This window comes from Sebastes umbrosus, chromosome 17, assembly GCF_015220745.1.
Source record: "Sebastes umbrosus isolate fSebUmb1 chromosome 17, fSebUmb1.pri, whole genome shotgun sequence".
NCBI lineage: Eukaryota > Metazoa > Chordata > Actinopteri > Perciformes > Sebastidae > Sebastes > Sebastes umbrosus.
In genome coordinates this window covers 30,128,387-30,153,829 of record NC_051285.1, presented here as the reverse complement: position 1 = coordinate 30,153,829, position 25,443 = coordinate 30,128,387, and the positions used below count along the sequence as shown (strand labels likewise).

At 46.8% G+C, this 25,443-nt stretch overlaps 1 protein-coding gene and 1 long non-coding RNA gene across 2 annotated transcripts in view; one reads left to right on the top strand and one right to left on the bottom strand.

Annotated features, from left to right (window-relative positions):
• The window catches only part of nrip1b (nuclear receptor interacting protein 1b), a 50,758-nt gene that overhangs the window by 9,502 nt on the left and 15,813 nt on the right, over positions 1-25,443 (top strand). The gene's annotated exons all lie outside the window — the stretch shown is intronic.
• Positions 19,764-20,430, bottom strand: LOC119476177. The gene is made up of 3 exons (XR_005203964.1): positions 20,357-20,430; positions 20,139-20,234; positions 19,764-19,804 (listed from the first exon to the last, which is right to left on the bottom strand). It is a non-coding gene; the product is annotated as an uncharacterized LOC119476177 (long non-coding RNA).

Sequence of the window (25,443 nt, the reverse complement as noted above, 5' to 3'; positions counted from 1 at the left end):
CGGCGTGGGGGCGGGGGGGCAGAGAGATCCCTGCAACTTAATTATATCTTTCTCTTTTAAAAGCTTTCGTTTGAAATTAAATTTTCCCAGGCAATTAACTAAAGAGGAGTTTTCAGAATTTATGAATGAATGATGGATATATTGCACAGGATGACAGGGGGAAGAGGGCGGAGTGAGAGGGGGGGGGGAGGTTTACGCTGCAAGATTTATTTTCATTGCGAAACGGGTGAAGTTCAGGGAAATTCATCATTAAACTTTGCACCTGACGGCTGCTCCTTCATGCCTCCAGAGTTCAGAGTACAGCCTTCTACAGTCAATATTTGGGTTATTTTCAGTTCGCTCTGCTCTGCAGGATGGAGGCTAGGGGTTTCCCCCCCGTTTCCTCGTTCATTCACACCCACATATCTTTGTAGAAGTGGTATCGCAGCTGAATGATGTGACGCTGCCGCCGCACACCCCAAAAAGTCCTTTCTGGCTCCGGCTGTAATTGTGTAACTTTTTGGCTTCCAGTGATGAGCTGAATAGTTGCTGGGCAACAAGGGACCTGAGCGGGAGGCCGCGGAGAGTCGGAGCTCTGTGAGTTCAGATGGATCTGCAGCACATTGAATATCCGGGTTACCAACAGAGGAATGTCACCGTAGTTTGTGTTATTAAAAGCTCTAGATGAGTCTGTCCCGTCAGCAGAGCCCTGATGTCTCTAGAGATGATCTCTCCAGATACTCCTGTGGTGGGACGTATGTTAATAAGATCGGTTCTGAAGTCCATCCTGGAGCATCGATCTCAAATCGGAAATATTAAACATGTTCAATATTAACTAGGATGGGATGCTCCGATACCGATACCGATACCAGTATCGGGTATCGGCTCCGATACATCGGCACCGATACCACCTTTCTGCAGCGTGACGTTAATTTCTCGTCACCATCTTTCGGGTCCTATCGCACGCGCTCACGCGCCACCTCCCCGACAGTGCAGGCGAGACGGGCCGGTGGTGCTCCCGACCCCGCGGCTCCGGGATCCCGCCTCAAATGGCGCGCGCACCCAGACCACACTTTCATTGCGCCACAGAGTTTTGCTTGCACCCTCGACGTGTGTTAGACTCCTTGGTCCGTGTTTCAAGACAGGTAGGAGGGGTTGCCGACATCGCCGCAGACGCCTTTTACGCGGGCCTAATCCCCGCCCTGCCGGCACAACGCGGTTGGGGTGCACTAAGGACAGTCCGCCACGACCCCGGGAAGCACCTTCGCCCCGAGCCTTTCCAAGCCGACCTAGAGCCGGTCGCGGCGCACCGCTTCGTATGCGGGACTCCCCAGCCTGCCGTGAGTCGCTCACACCCTCCAGCTGGCTGTTAACGAGGGTCTTTAGACACAGAGAAGTACTCGTATCGGTTCTCGGTATCGGTACTCGGTATCGGAGAGTACCCAAATGTAAGTACTTGTACTCGGTCTGATAATAAGCGGTATCGGTGCATCCCTGAACTAAACTGTTAGATTTAACAGAACATGTCGTTATGTGTGGGCTCTCTCACATCTGTTGAGATTCTAAAGTCTTTTAGCGTGGGCCGACCTGAAGGTGCACGAAGACCGACCTCGTAACGGCGCCGGTGTTCCAGATACCCTTCACTCCATTTGAAATTTGTCAATAAATGACTCATTGCACTTTCTATAACCATCTTTTTAACAGAACACGGTTAAATAAGTGGAACATCTCTAAATTAAAAAGATGAATGCACTCCCACACCGCAACGCAATGCAAGGACGGAGGACATTTGGCATAACCCCAGTCAGTCCCCCCCCCTCTCTCTCAGCGAGAGAGTGCTCTCCTGAATGTCTGAAACATGCTGTCCTTTTGTGAGCCTCCAGCCCACTTGTGAATCCATTAGTGAGGTGGCGTTATTCAGCGCGTCCTCACCCGAGCCGGGTAAACAGACCGAGAGAGACCGCGGTTCAGAAGTGCAGCTTCTTCATGACCGTGTTAGACGGCGGCGTAGTCGTAGAGGAGGAGAGACGGGGGAGGAGACGAGGGAGCGCTGGGCTGATGACTTCAGGCGGCTGTATGACCTATTACTTTGTGAAAATGGACTGGTGACCAGAAGACTGCTGGCTCATCCTCTGCTCACCCTCTGCCCTTGAGCAAAGGCAATTAACCTGGATTCCTCCAGTAAATATCTGCAGCTGTAGGAACGACAGAGAGATGTGCAAGAGTGATAATCGTGTAAGTGACTTTGAATAAAAGTGTCCACTAAGCAGGAAGATTAATACGACTAATAGAATCAGAGCTTGTGTTTTCAAGTTATCATCAAGGACCTGCTGAACATGTAGAGGAGGACGCAGTCGGCCCTTCCTCTAACGGTCTACAGCGTGACCTTGACCTGATTGCTGAGAAGGCTTTTTAAGTAACTCTCCAGAAGGAGATCCAATCATGTGACACCCTTCACCCGGCCTCACCCCCCCCCCTGTCCTCTCTCCTGACCTTGTATGTCCACGAGGACGAGGGGGTGGAGACACTCGCCACAGGCGTGCGTGCAGCTGCAGGGGCTGTCATTCATTTGGAAGGTCGAACAGGGTCAAGGTCGCGTCAGAAAGAGTCTGAATTTAGGAACGGCCGACCACAAGTTTCCACCCCCGTCTGACCGAGCGGCGGGTTTAGTCATCCTCTCGATTCTCAATCAGTGATACCAGCATATGTCAGAGGACAGACAGGTCCGTCCATGTCCACAGTGATTCATGTCCACAGTGAGCTGGCTGCTGGCTGCTGGGAGTCGTGTTATTGCAGTTGCCTCGTCTCCCCCCCCCCCCTCCCTCCAGCTGCCTCGCTGTTTTAAACCACGCTGGCTCGCCGTCTCTCGCTCTACAGCACGCTACTGTCTCTACCTCAGAGTATTTTTATGCCAGTATGTTATTAACAGTTCTGCCCCCTGGATGTGTTTACCATATGGCCGGGTAAATCAGGACCCCGGCCCACTTTGTTAAAACATGCTATCGTACAACCCGAGCCGAACCCAGTCTCTCTACACACCACTCAGTCTCATCGTACACCGTGGTGTGGTCACGGTCTGGAATGAACTGTTTTCACTTCCTGACACTCAGAAATGTTATCTGCCACTTTTTAAATTTATTCGCTAAATGAAGGAATAACATTTTAGATCTGATGTCATTCAATGTTCCATATATTTTACATTAAATAATCATTATATGCATGTTTAATTACAGTTACAGCCCTATTTTTTTGGGGGGGGAGGGTACTGTACTGTACTGTACTTTGTTATTGTCATCTATAGTGGTTATTTGCACAAAAACACAATTCAAATTATTATGATTATTTAAATATTTGCTTTGATTAAAAAAAATCTTGGTAAGTTGTTATGAAGTTAAACAGGTCATAATTCCCTCTTTAATATCTATTTTATATTGATGTTAAAACATCTCCTTCAAACAACTGGATTTAATTCAAGTTTCTCACCAAAAACGCCTCATAACAATAACTCAATGGCACCTCCGTTAACGTTAGTATCCATTATTTATCCAGTCAGGACTGAGCTGCTAACGGCTGCTAACAGCTAACGGTGCTAACTCTCCTCCTGCTGATTTCAACACAGGTTTGTTGTTGTCAGTGTCTCTTTATCAAGTAAAATAGGGTGCGTCCCCTCAGGTTTAGTAGTGTCACGCTGTTGAGCACTTTTTTTCTCTCCGCCGCGTCTCCGGTCGCAAACAAAGTGAAACATGAACATGCGTCATTGTGCAGCGTAAGTAAGCAGACAACTACGGTTCTCTATTCATCTATCTCTAGCGTATAGTATATATATACATATACAATATGCTGGGTTATTATGGGAATAAAAAAACGTTCCGCCTACTGAAAGCTTTAAATCTCGGTTGTGAGGGAAAGTTTTGGTTTGCTACTTTTTACAACTTTTTTTTTATTTTAAGTTAATAATTATTTATTATTTAATTATTTATTAAATCTATGAGATAAATATCACTGAAAATATTTCTGTAGTCAGAGAACTTGAATTTTGTTTTTGTTTATTTTGGTTTTGTATAGTGGCACCCGACACCTATAACTCCCCCTTTGGACATCAGGAAACTACACGTCTTTAACACGTTTAAAATCAGACGTCACAAAGCAGGTTAACAATTTACAACCTCGTGAATGTTAATATTTTAATCCACAACTGAAATGTAACATCAGAATGACAGAAGGTAATGCACCATAAAAAATGGACTTCAATTAAATTGAATTCAGCAAAATAAAAGGACTCTTAATGTCTTAATGTCATCAGTGCACATAATGATCAGAAAGTTAATGTGATGATGTCTGAAGCTAGTGAGAGGCTGCACACAGGGTCTGCTGTATATATATCTATCTCTCTCTATATATATATAGAGAGATAGATATATATACAGTGATATGAAGGAGCAAAGACTCATTTCACAGAGATGTCCTCTTCTTTTTCTCTCTGTGGAGCCAGATGTCAGTGATTCTCAGATGCTGTTGCGTTATTAGAAAACATGCCGAGACGTTGTACCATCGTCTTCCTCTTTAATAAAACCAACCCGTCATGTCACTCTGGAAAGAGGAAGTCATCATACCAGACTGTTGCTAAAGGCCACGATGTGTCAGGATGGACGCAGAGAAACGCTGCTGTTGTCTTGTTGTGAAGGTGAACCTTCGGCCCGGTCGGAGGTCCTGAGCTATGTCGTTGGTGGCGTTCTAGCTGTGAACATAGGTGTAGCAGTGTGGGGACACTTTATTAGTCGGTGAATAAATGCTATGAAACTACAACTCCTCCAAGAGACTGGAGCCGACTTCCTGTATCCGGCAACTCCGGCTCTGCCTCTTAAGGTGGATTGTTAAGGTGGACCAGCTTTTCTCCTGAAACAGACGAGCCGCTCCTCTGAGCCGCTCAGCTTTTAGTTCATTATTAACATTTCATTTAACCGATGGCGTTAATCGGTTAAAATGCTTACTGTGGGTTAAAGGTTAAACGGTTAATTATGAACATCCCTAGTATAACTAAATCTTCTTTATTCAGTGCTTGTTAGACTTTTGTCCCCCCCGTCGTCCCAACACGTCACCGTCTGTCCTGATTAGTTGGCTTGTTAGACACAACTAAAATAAAGGTGATCGCCTGCTAGGAGCTGACATTTAAAATCAGGCAGGCATTTTGCTGCCCGCCTGGATATACCTTTAACACACATGCACACGCACACACACACACACACACACACACACACACACACACAGAGGAGCCTATACAGAGGAACCTGTAGTTGGATGTTCATTCCATCAGAGCTGCTCCTCCTAGATAACTGTCACTTACTCATCCGTCATCTTAAGTTGAGCCTTGTTTGGGTTATAAAAGGTTATGAAGCTACAGTACAGCTTGTATAACGTGCACACACACACACACACACACACCTACCTAGGGCGAGCACAGAGGAGCTGTGTGTAGCTTGTGTAACTGTGTTTACACGTCTGGGCCGGTGCTGGCACCAGAGCCAGACCAATGTGGTTTATCCAGGGTCTCTCTCTCTCTCTCTCTCTCTCTCTCTGTCTCTCTCTCTCTCTCTCTCTCTCTGTCTCTCTCTCTCTCTCTCTCTCTCTCTCTCTCTCTCTCTCTCTCTCTCTGTCTAAGCCACCTTCCCTTCCATTCAGCGTTGACCTTGGTGCTTATGAGGAAGGCAGGGCTTGACCTACATCCTGCCCCCTTAACTGGAACTGGAACCTCCAGCAGCCCCCGCCGAGTAAAGAGACCTGACACCCTAATTCTACTTTCTCCAACCGGCCATTTTCTCTCTCTGTCCTCCGCTCCTATATCTGCTGCACTTTAACACATGAAGTCAGATAGCGAGCAGAGCGGCGTCTGGCGGCGTCTGGCGGCGTCTGGCAGCGTCTGGCAGCGTCGGAGGGAAGCGGAGCGGCGGGCTTCATGCCTCGTCTCTGATGCACCGACATGTCTGTGTGTTCACTAGGTCAGCGTTAGCACGCAGGGAGCTTAGCACCGGGCTGGTGAGAGTTTAGCAGCAGGTCAACCCTCCTCTGGTTTTGAAAGTGGAGTGTCAAACTGTGGCTGATGCTAATGAGCACACATGCAAACACATGTAGCCGGTTAGCATCTGGTGGGACTAATGCTGCAGCAAACTGTGTGACGCTAGGGCGCCAACATAAGGCTAATGCTCCGAGAGACGGCTTTCTGAGGCGTTTGTGTAACCACATTAAGAAGTGTTCAGATTACTGCTGTCAGTCAGTCAAGATGCTTCATTGTGATTAATGCATGATTGTCCGTAGTTAGTTAATTAATCACACATGTTGTATCTGTTCTAAATGAACCTTAAAGGGAGATTAGTCCAGTATTTAATCCTCTTATCAACATGGGAGTGTATAATATGCTGCTTTATGTATAAATGTATGTATATATTTATTATTGTAAATCAATGAACAACACAAAACAATGACAGATATTGTTATGGATGCACTGATCAGTCCCGATACCGAGTACCGATCTAATACCAGTGATTAATTAATAAACTGACCGGATCAGGTTTGACTTAAACATTCTTTCCTAACTTTGTAAAAACAAAATTTAACAAATAAATACATAGATCAAATTTTACTGAGTTGTATTACAATAATACAATTCAGCAACTCGGTAAAAAAAGAAATCTTTAACAGGAATTACAGTTGAAGTGTAAACCTTTTTAATGTGGCAACAAACTGGTCAAACTTTAAAACTCCAGTTTAATATCTATATTATATACATCGGTTTTTGGAGCGTTACTTAACCTGCTAGTATGATCTGGTTGGTACCGATGGCTTCGTCAGGTTCTCTAGTTTGCTTGCACCCTCTGACTCGTGCGTGCGTTAGACTCCTTGGTCCGTGTTTCAAGACGGATCGGGTTGGTTGCCGACATCGCAGACCCCTAGTGCTATCGGTACTTGGTATCGGAGAGCACCCAAATGTAAGTACTTGTACTTGTACCTAAAAAAAAAGGTGGTAACGGTGCATCCCTAATTAAAACTGAGCCGCTACAACCTAAAAATCACAAGTTGTGTTAAAGAAATTAGTGGCGTTAACATGAATTTGCGTCAACGTGTTATTATTACGTTAACAGCTCTAGTTAAGATGTGTAAAATCAGTGTAATGCACGGTGAGGAGCAGCTCACTAAGATGTGTAAAATCAGTGTAATGCACGGTGAGGAGCAGCTCACTAAGATGTGTATTATCAGTGTAATGCACGGTGAGGAGCAGCTCACTAAGATGTGTATAATCAGTGTATTGCATGGTGAGGAGCAGCTCACTAAGATGTGTAAAATCAGTGTAATGCACGGTGAGGAGCAGCTCACTAAGATGTGTATAATCAGTGTAATGCACGGTGAGGAGCAGCTCAATAAGATGTGTAAAATCAGTGTAATGCACGGTGAGGAGCAGCTCACTAAGATGTGTATTATCAGTGTAATGCACGGTGAGGAGCAGCTCACTAAGATGTGTATAATCAGTGTATTGCACGGTGAGGAGCAGCTCACTAAGATGTGTATTATCAGTGTAATGCACGGTGAGGAGCAGCTCACTAAGATGTGTATAATCAGTGTATTGCACGGTGAGGAGCAGCCCACTAAGATGTGTATTATCAGTGTAATGCACGGTGAGGAGCAGCTCACTAAGATGTGTATAATCAGTGTATTGCACGGTGAGGAGCAGCTCACTAAGATGTGTATAATCAGTGTATTGCACGGTGAGGAGCAGCTCACTAAGATGTGTATAACCAGTGTAATGCACGGTGAGGAGCAGCTCACTAAGATGTGTATAACCAGTGTAATGCACGGTGAGGAGCAGCTCACTAAGATGTGTATAACCAGTGTAATGCACGGTGAGGAGCAGCTCACTAAGATGTGTATAATCAGTGTATTGCACGGTGAGGAGCAGCTCACTAAGATGTGTATAACCAGTGTAATGCACGGTGAGGAGCAGCTCACTAAGATGTGTATAATCAGTGTATTGCACGGTGAGGAGCAGCTCACTAAGATGTGTATAATCAGTGTATTGCACGGTGAGGAGCAGCTCACTAGATGTGTATAATCAGTGTATTGCACGGTGAGGAGCAGCTCACTAAGATGTGTATTGCACGGTGAGGAGCAGCTCACTAAGACGTGTATAATCAGTGTATTGCACAGTGAGGAGCAGCTCACTAACGTGTATAATCAGTATAATGCACGGTGAGGAGCAGCTCACTAAGATGTGTATTACCAGTGTATTGCACGGTGAGGAGCAGCTCACTAAGATGTGTATTATCAGTATAATGCACGGTGAGGAGCAGCTCACTAAGACGTGTATAATCAGTGTATTGCACAGTGAGGAGCAGCTCACTAACATGTGTATAATCAGTATAATGCACGGTGAGGAGCAGCTCACTAAGATGTGTATTATCAGTGTATTGCACGGTGAGGAGCAGCTCACTAAGATGTATATAATCAGTGTATTGCACGGTGAGGAGCAGCTCACTAAGATGTATATAATTAGTGTATTGCACGGTGAGGAGCAGCTCACTAAGATGTGTATAATCAGTGTATTGCACGGTGAGGAGCAGCTCACTAAGATGTGTATAATCAGTGTAATGCACGGTGAGGAGCAGCTCACTAAGATGTGTATTATCAGTGTAATGCACGGTGAGGAGCAGCTCACTAAGATGTGTATTATCAGTGTATTGCACGGTGAGGAGCAGCTCACTAAGATGTGTATAACCAGTGTAATGCACGGTGAGGAGCAGCTCACTAAGATGTGTATTATCAGTGTAATGCACGGTGAGGAGCAGCTCACTAAGATGTGTATTATTAGTGTAATGCACAGTGAGGAGCAGCTCACTAAGATGTGTATAACCAGTGTAATGCACGGTGAGGAGCAGCTCACTAAGATGTGTATAATCAGTGTATTGCACGGTGAGGAGCAGCTCACTAAGATGTGTATAATCAGTGTAATGCACGGTGAGGAGCAGCTCACTAAGATGTGTATTATCAGTGTAATGCACGGTGAGGAGCAGCTCACTAAGATGTATATTATCAGTGTAATGCACGGTGAGGAGCAGCTCACTAAGATGTGTATTATCAGTGTAATGCACGGTGAGGAGCAGCTCACTAAGATGTGTATTATTAGTGTAATGCACAGTGAGGAGCAGCTCACTAAGATGGGTATAATCAGTATAATGCACGGTGAGGAGCAGCTCACTGCTGCTATAGAACAGAGGAACTACAGCTGCAGTAGAATGATTCAGTTCAGTCGGTCTCTGTAAAGGTAAAGGGCTTTTTAAAAGGTGATAATTAAATGTCACTCACTCCTACAAATATAGCTCTTGAACAGAAGCTAAACAATGGTTGCTAAGCGACAGCGAGGCACCGGTGTGAGTGATGAGTGATGATTTGTGGCCGGAGCATTAATATTTAAATGAGCAGTCAAAAGGTGTGCGTTGATTAGGCGTTTCACGACGGCTCCAGATACGAAGGGCGTCGCAGAACCAACTATCTGTTTTATAAATGAATGGAACCCCTCAGCTGTTGTCGGAGCGGCGTGCTGCCTGTCGTAGGAGAGCGGCGGTTTAATGTACGGCGGGATTACACAAGCGATGCATGAGCGAGCGCGGCTTAATGAGGGAAGGGTTAGCGTGAGAGCGTGAGCTGTCCTAGCCCACACGGAGGCATCCGAGGGGCCAGTGTCATGCTACCGGGCGTCAGGGCAGAGAGAGGCTCAGAGAGAGGCTCAGAGAGAGGCTCATCATCTCTCTGCTGGATGACATCATGTCATACCTTCATGCTGTTCAATGACTGCTGCAGAAAGCAGCCTGGACCTCCCTGTTTAAATACAGAGGAGGATCCCATCTAGCATTCTGAGGAAGACGGGAGATAACGGACACCTAGAAGAGGAGACAGAGGAATCAGGAGGAGTCAGGAGGAGTCAGGAGGAGTCAGGAGGAGTCAGGAGGTGGAGGAGTCAGGAGGAGTCAGGAGGAGTCAGGAGGTGGAGGAGTCAGGAGGAGTCAGGAGGAGTCAGGAGGAGTCAGGAGGTGGAGGAGTCAGGAGGAGTCAGGAGGAGTCAGGAGGAGTCAGGAGGTGGAGGAGTCAGGAGGAATCAGGAGGTGGAGGAGTCAGGAGGAGTCAGGAGGTGGAGTAGTCCTACTCTCTCCCTCCTACTGCCTCCCTCTCTCCCTCCTACTCTCTCCCTCTCTCCCTCCTACTGCCTCCCTCTCTCCCTCCTACTCTCTCCCTCTCTCCCTCCTATTCTCTCCCTCTGTCCCTCCTACTCTCTCCCTCCTACTCTCTCCCTCTCTCCCTCCTATTCTCTCCCTCTGTCCCTCCTACTCTCTCCCTCCTACTGTCTCCCTCTCTCCCTCCTACTGTCTCCCTCTCTCCCTCCTACTCTCTCCCTCTCTCCCTCCTACTCTCTCCCTTTCTCCCTCTCTCCCTCCTACTCTCCCTCCTACTGTCTCCCTCCTACTCTCTCTCTCCCTCCTACTGTCTCCCTCGATCATGCTCTGCAGAACTCTTTGCACGATGTTAGGGAGGGAGGGAGGGAGGAGAGAGAGAGAGAGAGAGAGAGAGAGAGAGAAAAAAAGAAGAAGAAGAAGAAGAAAAGTGGGTCAGGGCGACCTATTTTTTTTCTCCCACAGTTCACGGAGGCAGAGGGTGGCGGTGTTATCGTCGGTTAGACGAGGAGCAGGGCCTGATGGGGAGGCAGGGCCTTGTCGCGAGACGCAGCCTCTCAGAACTGGGTCAGCAGCAGAGGCTCCGTCTTGTAAACGGCTTGTCATACTGGGGAGAAAAGCTGCAAATGAACCGTAGATTATACGCCCCAAGCCGAGTGCCGAGGTCTCTCCTCGCTCCCCAGCCGCACACTTCAAAAAACACACGCACATATAAGCCTCTACAGTAGCGGGGGGAGTCTGTGAAGCTCCGCCGCCTCCTATACGTCCCCCAGTAATAACGTTTGATTACTGCAGTCAGACCTGACGAGCTGAGCTCAGAGCCACACACGCTCACAAGTGAAGGATCTGTTCGCGTTTCTCTTTCTCTGACACGGTCGCTGCCGTTTTTCTAAATATAGGCCGCCTTCTCCCAGATTTGCTCGACTTTATTCAGGTCAGGTTATTTACTGTACCGAGTTCAACTGTGGTTTAGAGAACGAGCAATACAGATGCTTATTCAGCTGCACTGACCTCTTTGCATATCATCTGTGCCGATGCCAGACATGTGAGGAGATAATTTGCCTACATGAGCTCTCACGAGACAAAAGAGAGAGCTTTTATTTAACTCATCATGGGGAACTTTTCAAAGGAGCTCCAGTATCTCTGCAGCGCTGTCGAGGGACGTCACCATACCAGAGATATAGCAGTCCATACCAATACCATTTAATACATAGTCTAATACTATGGTACAAAACAACATGGAGCGAGTGTTAGACGTTAAACAGCTCATAACTCCCTCTCTATTATCTATTTCATATTACTGTGAACACATCAGACAACTGTATTTATTCACCTTTCTCTGCAAAAACTACATTCAACAAGATTACATTTAACTACGGCTGTCGGTCTGAATTTAATCACATGATTGTTCATAGTTAATCACCATTAATCACATGTTTTATCTGTTCTAAATGTACCTTAAAGGGAGATTTTAATCCTGAAATATGGATTATTTATGGACAAATCTGCTGCTTTATGTAAATGTATATATATATATATTATTGTAAATCAATGAACAACACAAATCAATGAGAGATATTGATCCAGAAACCCTCACAGGTATTTATGCATAATGTATATGTAGTATATGTACTTACTTATGTATAATAAAATATATAAATACATAAATATAAAAAATAAATAAATGGATAAATAGACATGAAAAACAAAAATTTAAAGTAAAAATTAATAGATAAATAATAAATATTAAAAAATTAAAAATAAATAAATATATTGAACAATTTAAATGTAAAGTCTAAAATACATATAAAAATGTAAAATAAAAAATAGATAAATAAATGTAAAATAAAAATGTAATAGATAAAAAATGTGTAAATAGATAAATAAATGTAAAAAATACAAATCAATGACAGATATTGATCCAGAAACCCTCACAGGTACTGCATTTAGCATAAAACAATATGCTCCAATCATAACATGGCAAACTGCAGCCCAACAGGCAACAACAGCTGTCAGTGTGTCAGTGTGCTGACTTGACTATGACTTGCCCCAAACTGCATGTGATGATCATAAAGTGGGCATGTCTGTAAAGGGGAGACTCGTGGGTACCCATAGAACCCATTTACATTCACTGATCTGGAGGTCAGAGGTCAAGGGACCCCTTTGAACATGGACATGACAGTTAGGAGCGTTATTTAACCTCTTCATGACCAGCTAGTCTGACATGGTTGGTACCGATGGATCCATCAGGTTCTACAGTTTACTATGATACCAGTAGTAGTAGTAGTAGTAGTAGTAGTAGTAGTAGTAGTAGCAGTAGTAGTAGTAGTAGTAGTAGTAGTAGTAGTAGTAGTAGTAGCAGCAGTAGTACTAGGAGTAGTACGGTAGTAGTAGTAGTAGTACTAGGAGTAGTAGTAGTAGTAGCAGCAGTAGTACTAGGAGTAGTAGTAGTAGTAGTACTAGGAGTAGTAGTAGTAGTAGCAGCAGTAGTACTAGGAGTAGTAGTAGTAGTAGTACTAGGAGTACACTGGTCAGTGTAATCCAACACCAAAATACCGCTGCCTCCATCATCCAGATTGATAAACTGTGAATTTGAGCACGCAGCTGTGTTAGTAACGTACTTACGTTACACACGTACTGTTTGTGGGTTTTGTGGTGACGGATGAAGTGTGATGTTGTGGTGGTCGTGTCACTGATTCTTGAGCTGTAGACCTGCATACCTCTGTTCTCTTCTTACTACCGTCATCAACAACATAATCATTGAATCCAGATTGTATTATTCTGAACCAGCTGAACCAGGCTGATTATGGATCTTAATGTCAGATCTAGACTTTAGTGGGTCCATTTAGCTCATGTTGATGTTTTGGAAGACGGTCCTCATGTGTGACTTCCTGCTGCGTCTCAGACAGACAGTGGGGATGAACGCTGGTTCTGATCCGCTCCTCACCAATAATCATATCTGTGTCTGGTTGTATTGAGAAACGGAGTATCGGGGCTTATTGGTGCATCGGGGGGTCTGCTTATGGAGCTCACTCATATTTCACTATGTGGAACAAATCTGCCTGTAATGAATCTCCCAGGACGCCACGGGGACACCACGGGGACACCACGGGGACACCACGGGGCCTCCACAACCGGGCCTGCTGTTTGGCTCTCCTATGTGGAGGGGGGTCTATAGTGGGCCTTTTTAATATTTCAATGCTCCCGTCTCCCTGAGATGAAACGAGCGTGTAGTTTTAGATGTGGGGGGGGTCATTAGAGTATCAGCCCCTCTAATGTTCATCATATCCGTTTCACTGCGTGTAAAAACAGCCTTATTAGCCAACGTGTCACACTAACAACATAACATAATATCCCGAGGTGGGGCTAAACGTGGCGGGGGATGGGATTAGCGGCGCGGCTCCGGTGAGTACACTCTTCCCGGTGCCGTGCTCCCGAGCCCAGCAGACCGGTCTCGTGTTATTCTTAGCCCCAGAACTTCATGTCTCTGTGCGAAAGCCCCTTAACGCTAATTGAGGAGACTGCTCGTGGCTCATGTCGCTCAACAACAGCCTCTGAGGGGGTGTACGCCGTCTGTCTCTCTACGTGTGTGTGTGTGTATGTGTGTGTGAAGGTGAGACATGCTGAGCGGTAAAACCAGTCAGAACCAGTACTTGGCCACTCCAGCCAGTGTTTGTGGTGATAGGGAGCCACCTCAGTGCCTTTAGCAGATGGTTTCCAGCAGGCCTGCGTGTGACATGTGATAACATTACAGTTCTGAAAGGTCAGGCATGAAGAGAAGCAGTAGGAGGGCTCGGCCGCGCTCAGAGAGCCCGATACGGTCCTGAGCACACACACTATTGTGTTGTTCCGCTCAGAAGAAAAGGCCTTTCAAACACGCAGTATTGAACACATCGCTTCTCACAAGGCAGTGCTAATATTTACTGTATTACTTGAACCTCGGTGGCCCCGGTCACAGGCGCGGGGAGGGTGCCGCAATATTTGCATGCTGATAAAAAGCCCTTCTTTGTGCTCTTACAGTAGACGAGCTCTCTCATGCTAGAGAGCAGAGCCAGACTCTGGACTCTGGACTCTGGACCGGCCCTGTTTACTTTGGAGAACCAGAGGTCTTCATCGGGGACCCAGCAGGTCATCATCAACCTGTCAAAACACTGGCTCCGAGGCACCGCCCCTCTTAGTAGGAGAACCTCGATTGGCCGGTGAGCCGACGCTCTTCCTCGGAGCGGAGAGGCTGCTGGATGTTTGTTTTGAAGCTACAGGTCACCGTGTGCCGGCGGCTCGGAGCAGAGCCGGGAGGGGAAACACTCTGGAATGTCCTCGTACGTAAACACCAGCACCTCTGGACTGGATGTCATCATCTCACAGGTGTATTCCATAAAGCACCACCCAATCCCCTCTCCTGAAACGGCACGGGGCTTGTGCATGGAGGAGGAAGAGGAGGAGGAGGTTTAAAAATAAATGTGTGCAGGCCGGTCAGACATTTTGAAATTGTGTTTGTATCTGAGTCTGACAGAGAGGTTAAAGATACAGCGTTCTGATAAATCTCTTCCCACCAGGGGGAACAGATAAGGAGTGGCGTAGATTGAATAAAAGAGCTGAGGAGAACAGGGGGAGGATAGGTGGTGTGGGGGGGTGTAGGAGGAGGGCTGAGATGTCTATCAGGCCGCGTGAAGGTTTTTTTTTTTTTTTTTTGTCTTGCAGATCCAGTTCAAGGGCGCCCGCAGGCGAGGCAGCTCTCGCTCTCGCCGTGCCAACGCTGCTGCTCAAGGTCATATGAGCCAGCCCTGTGACATTAAAGAGGAACAGGGAGGGGGGGGGGGGGTAGAGACCATCAACCACACACACACACACACACACACACACTCTCAGGATTGAGCTGTGAGGACATGAAGTAGCCTTTAACTCTTGTCAGTGTTTGCTGTGACTTTGTGCTCCGGTGTGTCGGAGGCTCTGCTGGACTCGGAGAGGGCAGAGAGCTCTTTAAGGGCAGTAATGAGAGCGTCTTATTCTCTCTGCAGCGAGCCAAGAGATGCCTGCTAACTGCTCTGGAGCTGCCAGACACACACACACACACTGTGTGTGTGTGTGAGAGAGAGAGAGAGAGAGAGAGCGGGGGGGAGATGGAAGAGGGAGAGGAGAGTCACAGTGATAAACCTCCGGGGAGGGAGGGAGGTAGAGAGGAGAATAAAGTTATTTAAAGGGACAGCGACCCGACGGGAGACGTTCAGACTAAAGTGTGTTTTGAAGTGAATCTAAACTTTGTGTGACTTCAGTCCACAGAGCTCACGCTGGATGAATGGATGGATGGATGTCGTCATGGAGACATGTTATATATAAACACTAATCAACCAGTTGCTCCTCCGTCTCTGAGCTCCATCTCTACTTTATGCTTCACGTTTAGCATTAGCTCATGCGTTAGCCGCGGCCGCCATGATGGTCGTCCGTCCTTCTTCAGTCAGCTTGGTTTTCTATTGGCTGTCATTCGTTCCCACGTGACTGCGTCCTCGGCTGTCCTCGGGGTTCCCCACACACAACAGGAGATCCCATCGTAGTACATATTCAACATAATATTTAATATTTACAATCAGGGTTTGTACAGTTTGTTTCTATTCTGTCTGTCCCCGTCTCAGTTCTGGTTTCTATTCTGTCCGTCCCCGTCTCTGGAGCGCCCGGAGGGAGTTTCTTCATATTTGGCAGACCGGTCGGACTCGAGGATGAACTGATTAGATTTTAGGAGGTCACATGTTCAAGGTCACTGTGACCTCCCAGAACATGTTTTTGGCCATAACTCAATAATTCATCTGCTAGTTATGACTATTTCACACAAATGTCTAACAGGAATAAACATGAAGTGATGACGTGAGTTTAAACTGCAACGTGACTAGTTCTGGATTGATTCATGATAAACACATGATAGATATAAATGATGAAATAAATCATTCTTTAATGTGCATTAACTGAATATGATGAAAGAAGAGCTGCAGGATGATGAGAGAGAACTAGATCATCATATCTGTTGAATGTGTTCAGTCTGAAGCTGAGGAACACAAGTTAGCACTTCACTGAGCATCCTACCTGTGTGCTGAGAGAACAGATAATGGAGTGTTTACGTTGTCCTCGTGTGTCCATCGGTCAGTCAGGTATCAGCTTACAGACCCCGTTACACTGAGACTACACAGAGAGGACGATGTCTGGTCCTACGTTACACTGAGACTACACAGAGAGGACGATGTCTGGTCCTACGTTACACTGAGACTACACAGAGAGGACGATGTCTGGTCCTACGTTACACTGAGACTACACAGAGAGGACGATGTCTGGTCCTACGTTACACTGAGACTACACAGAGAGGACGATGTCTGGTCCTACGTTACACTGAGACTACACAGAGAGGACGATGTCTGGTCCTACGTTACACTGAGTCTACAGAGAGGACGATGTCTGGTCCTACGTTACACTGAGACTACACAGAGAGGACGATGTCTGGTCCTACGTTACACTGAGACTACACAGAGAGGACGATGTCTGGTCCTACGTTACACTGAGACTACACAGAGAGGACGATGTCTGGTCCTACGTTACACTAAGACTACAGAGAGGACGATGTCTGGTCCTACGTTACACTGAGACTACACAGAGAGGACGATGTCTGGTCCTACGTTACACTGAGTCTACAGAGAGGACGATGTCTGGTCCTACGTTACACTGAGACTACACAGAGAGGACGATGTCTGGTCCTACGTTACACTGAGACTACACAGAGAGGACGATGTCTGGTCCTACGTTACACTGAGACTACACAGAGAGGACGATGTCTGGTCCTACGTTACACTGAGTCTACAGAGAGGACGATGTCTGGTCCTACGTTACACTGAGACTACACAGAGAGGACGATGTCTGGTCCTACGTTACACTGAGACGACACAGAGAGGACGATGTCTGGTCCTACGTTACACTGAGACTACACAGAGAGGACGATGTCTGGTCCTACGTTACACTGAGACTACACAGAGAGGACGATGTCTGGTCCTATGTTACACTGAGACTACACAGAGAGGACGATGTCTGGTCCTACGTTACACTGAGTCTACAGAGAGGACGATGTCTGGTCCTACGTTACACTGAGACTACACAGAGAGGACGATGTCTGGTCCTACGTTACACTGAGACTACACAGAGAGGACGATGTCTGGTCCTACGTTACACTGAGACTACACAGAGAGGACGATGTCTGGTCCTACGTTACACTGAGTCTACAGAGAGGACGATGTCTGGTCCTACGTTACACTGAGACTACACAGAGAGGACGATGTCTGGTCCTACGTTACACTGAGACTACACAGAGAGGACGATGTCTGGTCCTACGTTACACTGAGACTACACAGAGAGGACGATGTCTGGTCCTACGTTACACTGAGACTACACAGAGAGGACGATGTCTGGTCCTACGTTACACTGAGACTACACAGAGAGGACGATGTCTGGTCCTACGTTACACTGAGTCTACAGAGAGGACGATGTCTGGTCCTACGTTACACTGAGACTACACAGAGAGGACGATGTCTGGTCCTACGTTAAACTGAGACGACACAGAGAGGACGATGTCTGGTCCTAGGACAGGCAGCACACGTATCAGGGAGAGAGAGAGACCGCCCTTTAGCCTGAGGACAGAGTTCATGTCCCTGTTTTTAACAGTAGATCACTACCAGCTCCAGTCCAGGGGCTCAGCTATGTGTTTGACCTCTGACCTCTGACCTCTGACCTCCCTGTGTCAGGAATAGTGAAGAGGAAGTATCAGGTTATTAATAAAAGAACGTGTTTTATCATCTGTGGGCAGGATGAGCAGCAGCTCCTCGTCTCACCCTCTGGACGGTGAAAGCAGAACAAGGTGAAAGTAATGGGGCTGATTGTTGGACACAGATAAGACTCCGGTTTCTGGAACAGAACTAATAGCCCCCCCGCTATCATCTAAATTTCCTCGTAGATGTAAAAGTACAGGCGGACATCGTATGAGTCCACAAAGTCCGTCTAATGGAGCCGCTTCAGGCTATGCATCAATATGACATCACAGATTAGAATCTGTAGACTTTGGGAGCACTTTAGGTTCTTTCAGCGCTGCAAGAACGCAGCCAGAAAACACTGAGTCATTAGAATAACAATCTCAGAGGAGGGTGGAGTAACCACGGCGATACAGACGACGGAAATCACCTCAGCGTCTCACGGAGGGCTTCAGGAACCTCACAGGTTCTCTGGTCTCATACAGGATGACAGCATTCATTTTACCATGTCCCATCACATTCATACAGAGAACAGCAGCAATATACTTTACTTTACTCTACTGTACAATACTTTAATCAAAGTCACATTTATTTATAGAGTAAATATCAGTTTGCTATAGAACAGAGGAAGGACACTATAGCTGCAGAATGATTCAGTTCAGTCGGTCTCTTTAAAGGTAAAGGGCTTTTAAAAGGTGATCATTAAATGTCACTCCACTACAAATATACTATTTAGTATTTAGGTGGAAAAGTTTTAGAATACAAATAGTTTGAAGATGGACATGACAGTTTTTCCTCGCCCAACTTAAGCGTGAGTGTGGAGCATTATTTAACTTCCTTCATGATGAGCTCGTATGACCTGGTCGTACAACGTGTTATTATCCTGTATTAACGTTGACAGCTCCAGTAATTACTGAATGTCAAATCAATTACGTCACTCATTACAGGGAAGTGTTCCATAACTGTTGCGTGCAGCGCTGCTCAGCTCTGCTAGTAAACAGTAACAGGGTTTATACTTTTATACGTAGCCTCGGTTTACAGGTAGAGATGAGAGTGTTGGTACCTTTAGAAGAAGTCACTTCTAGTGATGAATAATAATAATACATTCAGATAGCAGCAGGGAGAGTCCTCTCTGTGGAGCGATGCTCAGGGGGGGGGTTATCCCGCTGCATGCTCTAACTACAGTAATGGACCTGGGCATGATGCTTTAACTACAGTAATGGACCTGGGCATGATGCTTTAACTACAGTAATGGACCAGGGCATGATGCTCTAACTACAGTAATGGACCTGGGCATGGTGCTCTAACTACAGTAATGGACCTGGGCATGGTGCTCTAACTACAGTAATGGACCTGGGCATGGTGCTCTAACTACAGTAATGGACCTGGGCATGGTGCTCTAACTACAGTAATGGACCAGGGCATGATGCTCTAACTACAGTAATGGACCTGGGCATGGTGCTCTAACTACAGTAATGGACCTGGGCATGGTGCTCTAACTACAGTAATGGACCTGGGCATGGTGCTCTAACTACAGTAATGGACCAGGGCATGATGCTCTAACTACAGTAATGGACCTGGGCATGGTGCTCTAACTACAGTAATGGACCTGGGCATGGTGCTCTAACTACAGTAATGGACCTGTGCATGGTGCTCTAACTACAGTAATGGACCTGGGCATGATGCTCTAACTACAGTAATAGACCTGGGCATGATGCTCTAACTACAGTAATGGACCTGGGCATGGTGCTCTAACTACAGTAATGGACCTGTGCATGGTGCTCTAACTACAGTAATGGACCTGGGCATGATGCTCTAACTACAGTAATAGACCTGGGCATGGTGCTCTAACTACAGTAATGGACCTGGGCATGGTGCATGGTGCTCTAACTACAGTAATGGACCTGGGCATGGTGCTCTAACTGCAGTAATGGACCTGGGCATGGTGCATGGTGCTCTAACTACAGTAATGGACCTGTGCATGGTGCTCTAACTACAGTAATGGACCTGGGCATGATGGTCTAACTACAGTAATGGACCTGTGCATGGTGCTCTAACTACAGTAATAGACCTGGGCATGATGCTCTAACTACAGTAATGGACCTGTGCATGGTGCTCTAACTACAGTAATGGACCTGGGCATGATGGTCTAACTACAGTAATGGACCTGGGCATGATGGTCTAACTACAGTAATGGACCTGGGCATGGTGCTCTAACTACAGTAATGGACCGGGGCATGGTGCTCTAACTACAGTAATGGACCTGTGCATGGTGCTCTAACTACAGTAATGGACCTGATGCTCTAACTACAGTAATGGACCAGGGCATGGTGCTCTAACTACAGTAATGGACCTGGGCATGGTGCTCTAACTACAGTAATGGACCTGGGCATGGTGCTCTAACTACAGTAATGGACCTGGGCATGGTGCTCTAACTACAGTAATGGACCTGGGCATGGTGCTCTAACTACAGTAATGGACCTGGGCATGATGCTCTAACTACAGTAATGGACCTGGGCATGGTGCTCTAACTACAGTAATGGACCTGGGCATGATGCTCTAACTACAGTAATGGACCTGGGCATGGTGCTCTAACTACAGTAATGGACCTGGGCATGGTGCTCTAACTACAGTAATGGACCTGGGCATGATGCTCTAACTACAGTAATGGACCTGGGCATGGTTCCTCTGCGTGCTGGGTGGGGGGGCGGGTTTACCCCAGACACCTGTAGCCTGAGGGTGGTGGAGGAACACACGTATCCAGCCTGGATGACATCTAGTCTAAGTCTCTATGAACTGAACTCTCTACTCAGACAGGATTTACCGGATAAGTGTCCCTCACACTGGTGATGCAATCCTCTCCAACACCAACCACTCAGAGCTGGATTTGAAGCTCCACTGAACCTTGGTGACCTTTGACCTTTAGAGTGGAACTCGGGAACAAAAGAGTGAGGAAAGAGTCTCAGTACTCAAAACCAGATGTGTTCGCTGCTGATAAATAGATCCAATTACGGGATATTTGTCACCCATTTGATGTGTGGTGCTGCTCGTCTGTCCAGTGTGGTGGTGTGGTTACCTGTCAGGTCCACGGTCCACTGAGGGAGCGTGGTTACCGGGCCTCTGGACTATATCTGTCATTGTTTTGTGTTGTTCATTGATTTACTATAATAAATATATACATGCATTAATGTATAAAGCAGCATATTGTCCACTTCCATGTTGATAAGTTAAATCAGACACACAGAGAGAGACAGAGGACTGTAACAGGCCTCTTATTAGTCCTCTGTAAGGACGGAGACGGAGACGGAGAGGATGGAGGGAACTATGTTCTGGTAAACGGAGTCAGAAGTTACCAACAAAGTGACGGAAGTCCTCACTGAGCTGAATGCTAGTTGTGGTGCTGCGGTTGGTTGGTTGGTCTGTTGGTCGGTTGGTTGGTTGGTTGTTTGGTCAGTCGGTTGTTTGGTTGGTTGGTTGGTGACGGCAGACACCCATCATGCTCTGCAGCTTGTCATCCTGAGCTGGGAGGCTGATACAGGTAAAGTGCAGTAATCAATTTGCTCTACTGGCAGCACAACTTCTCTAGAATACTAATCAGCCTTCAGACATACCTCTCTCCCTCTCCCTCTCTCTCCCCTCATCCTCTCCTCATCCTCCCTCTCTCCCCTCATCCTCCCTCTCTCCCCTCATCCTCCTCTCTCTCTCTCCTCATCCTCCCCCTCTCCCCCTTTCTCCTTCCTCGTTCACCTTTCTCATGACTCCCCCGCCCCCCCACCCGGTGCCCCAGACCTGACCAAACGCTAGCGGAGGGCGTGTTGTCTTCTGCCCAGATAACTGCTGCCACTAATCAAGCCTACGTGCACCGGGGCGTGGGATTAAAAGAGCTAGCACAGCTTGACTCAGGCACTGAATGGTGTTAGAGCACACGTACACACACACACACACACACACACACACACACACACACACGTACACACATACACACATACACACACACACACACACACACACACACACACACACACACACACACACACACACACACACAAACACGAGATCAAAATAAAAACCTATAGGGAAGCGAGCAGCGACTCATCCCAGAAACACACAAGGTGAACATTAGAGGCTGGTGTTGGTGAACATTAGAGGCTGGTGTTGGTGAACATTAGAGGCTGATGTTGGTGAACATTAGAGGCTGATGTTGGTGAACATTAGAGGCTGATGTTAGTGAACATTAAGGGCTGTTGTTAGTGAACATTAGAGGCTGATGTTAGTGAACATTAAGGGCTGTTGTTAGTGAACATTAGAGGCTGTTGTTAGTGAACATTAAGGGCTGTTGTTAGTGAACATTAGAGGCTGTTGTTAGTGAACATTAGAGGCTGTTGTTGGTGAACATTAGAGGCTGGTGTTAGTGAACATTAGAGGCTGATGTTAGTGAACATTAAGGGCTGTTGTTAGTGAACATTAGAGGCTGATGTTAGTGAACATTAAGGGCTGTTGTTAGTGAACATTAGAGGCTGTTGTTAGTGAACATTAGAGGCTGTTGTTGGTGAACATTAGAGGCTGGTGTTAGTGAACATTAGAGGCTGATGTTAGTGAACATTAGAGGCTGGTGTTAGTGAACATTAGAGGCTGATGTTAGTGAACATTAAGGGCTGTTGTTAGTGAACATTAGAGGCTGTTGTTAGTGAACATTAGAGACTGTTGTTAGTGAACATTAGAGGCTGGTGTTAGTGAACATTTGAGGCTGTTGTTAGTGAACATTAAGGGCTGATGTTAGTGAACATTGGAAGCTGATGTTAATGAACATTAGAGGCTGATGTTGGTGAACATTAGAGGCTGATGTTAGTGAACATTAGAGGCTGGTGTTAGTGAACATTAGGGGCTGATGTTAGTGAACATTAGAGGCTGTTAGTGAACATTAGAGGCTGATGTTAGTGAACATTAGAGGCTGATGTTAGTGAACATTAAGGGCTGTTAGTGAACATTAGAGGCTGATGTTAGTGAACATTAGAGGTTGTTGTTAGTGAACATTAGAGGCTGATGTTGGGTGAACATTAGAGGCTGGTGTTAGTGAACATAGCTGAGTTGCCTGGAGGCTGTTAGTGAACATTAGAGGCTGATGTTAGTGAACATTAGAGGCTGTTAGTGAACATTAGAGGCTGATGTTAGTGAACATTAAGGGCTGATGTTAGTGAACATTAGAGGCTGTTAGTGAACATTAGAGGCTGGTGTTAGTGAACATTAGAGGCTGTTAGTGAACATTAGAGGCTGATGTTAGTGAACATTAGAGGCTGATGTTAGTGAACATTAGATGCTGTTAGTGAACATTAGAGGCTGATGTTAGTGAACATTAGAGGCTGGTGTTAGTGAACATTAGAGGTTGTTGTTAGTGAACATTAGAGGCTGATGTTAGTGAACATTAGAGGCTGGTGTTAGTGAACATTAGAGGCTGATGTTAGTGAACATTAAGGGCTGTTGTTGGGTGAACATTAGAGGCTGATGTTAGTGAACATTAGAGGCTGTTGTTGGGTGAACATTAGAGGCTGTTGTTGGGTGAACATTAGAGGCTGGTGTTAGTGAACATTAGAGGCTGTTGTTGGGTGAACATTAGAGGCTGTTGTTGGGTGAACATTAGAGGCTGTTGTTGGGTGAACATTAGAGGCTGATGTTAGTGAACATTAGAGGCTCTAAGAGAACACACAGAAGGAGGTTTGATCTAAAGTTCCTCCTGCAGTCAGACCAGCCTCTCTCTCTCTGAACACGTCACGCAGCGAGCTGCCGTTGTTGCATCTAAAGAGAAAGAAAGAGGAACAAACTGACAGGTTCTTAATTCACATTCGTTTTTCATTTGGAGAGATGGCTTAGGGGGGGTGAGGGGGGGTCTCTACACCGTATCAAACACATAGCTGAGTTGCCTGGAGGCTGTAACAAAGCATCCTCAGTGTTACACTACACACACACACACACACACACACACACACACATAGAGGCAGTAGGAGTGTGTGACGGGGGGAGAGAGAGACAACGCCACCCGATGCATCAGCAGGGATATTTCATTATGTACATAACGAGTGCCATTAATCGCTCTTAACAAGAGGACACAACCTCACCTTGGCAGTCTCACACACAGCAGGAAGGTGTGGGGGGGGGGCACGGGAATATCTACACAGCTCACAGAAAATTAAAATTCACCACCACTCCAAGGATCCGCCGCCTACTTTTGACCGACCACATCGAGGCGGCCCGGGGGCGTGTGGAGGCACGCCAGCGGTCAGAGAGGAGCTGCTCGTCTGATATAGACACGTAAAGACACATCGGGAAGAGGAGGAGAGGAAGAGGAGGAGGAGAGGAAGAGGAGGAGAAGAAGATAAATATATAAATAAAAGTGAAAGACAGGAGAGGAAGAGGAGGGAGATAAATATATAAATAAAGGGGGGTAAAATGCCGCAGTGGCGGTTGCCAGCGGGGGCTCGTGCCCTTGACATACTGACACGGGTGGGTGGGGGAGGGAGGGAGGGAGGAGGGAGGGGGTGATGTCATGTGACACTCGTCATTCTCCTGATCACCCCCCGCCCAGCCACCTGGTAACCCCCCCACCTCCCCAATATCTCACCCACCTTCCTGTGACCTCATCCTCCGCTGACCTGACGCCGCTTACCCCCCCCGCCCCCCCCTTCTCTACCTATAACCACCCCCCCCCCCTATGCAGTCCTAGCCCCCCCCGCTAGCGCTCTATCACCCTCCTCCCCTCTCCCTCCCCCGCGGCTGTGCAGCAAGGTCAGGCAGGTCACCGTGTCCTCATCTGTAATCCGCTGCCATTCGTCAGCAGCCCCGGCCCAGGGAGGGAGAGAGAGAGGGAGGAGAGAGAGAGATAGAGAGAGAGAGAGGGAGGAGAGAGAGAGAGGAGAGGCCGGCGCTCTGACGACGAGGGGAGAATGCCCAATTAGGCAGCTGTCACACACATAGAGCCCAAAACAGCAGAGCAGGAGAGAGAGGGAGAGAGAGGGAGAGAGAGAGGGAGGGAGGGAGAGGGACGGAGAGGGAGGGAGAGAGAGAGAGGGAGGGAGGGAGGAGTAAGGCTGCAGAATCAGCCTACTGTCCACAGACAGAGGGGGGGGGGGGAGTTGCATGAATCCTTTCAGCTGCGAGTGTCTGTGCATTGTTATGGTGACCGAGGATCCAGCAGTTAAACTAGAACCTTCAATCAATTAAAACAGTTAATCACACATTATCTATCTGTTCTAAATGAACCTTAAAGGGAGATCTGTCAAGTATTTAATCCTCTTATCAACATAGGAGTGGACAAATCTGCTGCTTTATGTAAATGTATGTATATATTTATTATTGTAAATCAATGAACAACACAGATCAATAACAGATATTGATCCAGAAACCCTCACAGGTACTGCATTTAGCATAAAACAATATGCTCCAATCATAACATGGCAAACTGCAGCCCAACAGGCAAC